Source organism: Papilio polytes, unplaced genomic scaffold (assembly GCF_000836215.1).
Source record: "Papilio polytes unplaced genomic scaffold, Ppol_1.0 DF821067.1, whole genome shotgun sequence".
Taxonomy (NCBI): Eukaryota; Metazoa; Arthropoda; class Insecta; order Lepidoptera; family Papilionidae; genus Papilio; species Papilio polytes.
In genome coordinates, this window is record NW_013528137.1 from 1,305,355 (window position 1) to 1,306,514 (window position 1,160).

The window sequence follows — 1,160 nt, forward strand, 5'->3', positions numbered from 1 at the left end:
CAATAAAGTAATTAATCTCCAGTATTCTATCTCTGTTCCTTTTTATTTCATTGCTATAAACAAAATACAATTATTTCCCTGAGGTTACAAGTAACAATAATCAAGTCCTTTTTGTCACTGTGTAGTAAAAAAAAATATAGTAGATATCCTAAAAATCTTATTAAACTAATATAAATGCGAATTGATGGATGGATGTTTGTTGGAATATCTCCGGAACAAGTCAATGGATCTTGATGAAATCTAACTAATGTTATAAATGCGGAAGTTTAGATGCATGGATGGATGGATGTTTGTTAGACTTTGTAGCCTAAACGGCTAAACGGATTTCAATGAAATTTGGTTTAGTATAAATGGGATAGTGTGGAAGAACACATACTACTCATTTTTGTTTTTGTTAACACCACGCGGTCGGAGTCGCAGGCGTAAGCTAGTTTGACATAAATATAGAACAAAATCTGAAAGATGTGTTCTTCCAGACTGGCCTATGAAAGCTTTTTTTTAAATTAACAAACGATAGTAAGATCTTGAAACGGACAAATACTTATAACAGACAAAATTCCTTTCCTTTATTCTAGAATCTTCTAAAGTGACGTATTGTCAACTTACTCATTAGTCCCGGACACAAGATGGTCTCGCCAGTTGTTGGCGCGCGTCATCAGCAGGTCNTCGCGAGCGTCGATGAACCGCAAGTGATTGTCAGACGATTGAGCTACGAGGTTCATCATCGCTTCTCGGTCCATCATCACCTTACAATGGATACCAACCATTAATTTCAACAGTGACAATGTTAAAAGAAATCTATTTATGCAACCAAACAAGCAATTTCTATCTTGTTGACATCTTAAAATCAACCACACCAAGGCCACCCACTAGTGTAATTGCTATCATTGCTAACTTATTTATTTACATATATAAGTATACAAGACAGGTAATTAAATACATAAGAAAATAGAAAACAAGTATACCTAAAACCGATAAGTTAGCCAACAGGTGCATAACAACATTATCCGAAACAATTTTTTTTAAGTTACATTGTTACCAAAATTAATGGCAAAACAGTGTACAGATGAAATGAGAATCTTCTTCCTTAAGTCGGTTAAAATATCGTTTTTTCATTCGTTTAATGTAGTAACCTCATAGAGTTCCGGCGTCGCATCACC

At 34.5% G+C, this 1,160-nt stretch overlaps 1 long non-coding RNA gene across 1 annotated transcript; it reads right to left on the bottom strand.

Moving 5' to 3' along the window:
* Positions 1 to 1,160, bottom strand: LOC106109739. The gene is made up of 3 exons (XR_001226028.1): positions 1,134 to 1,160; positions 607 to 746; positions 1 to 53 (listed from the first exon to the last, which is right to left on the bottom strand). It is a non-coding gene; the product is annotated as an uncharacterized LOC106109739 (long non-coding RNA).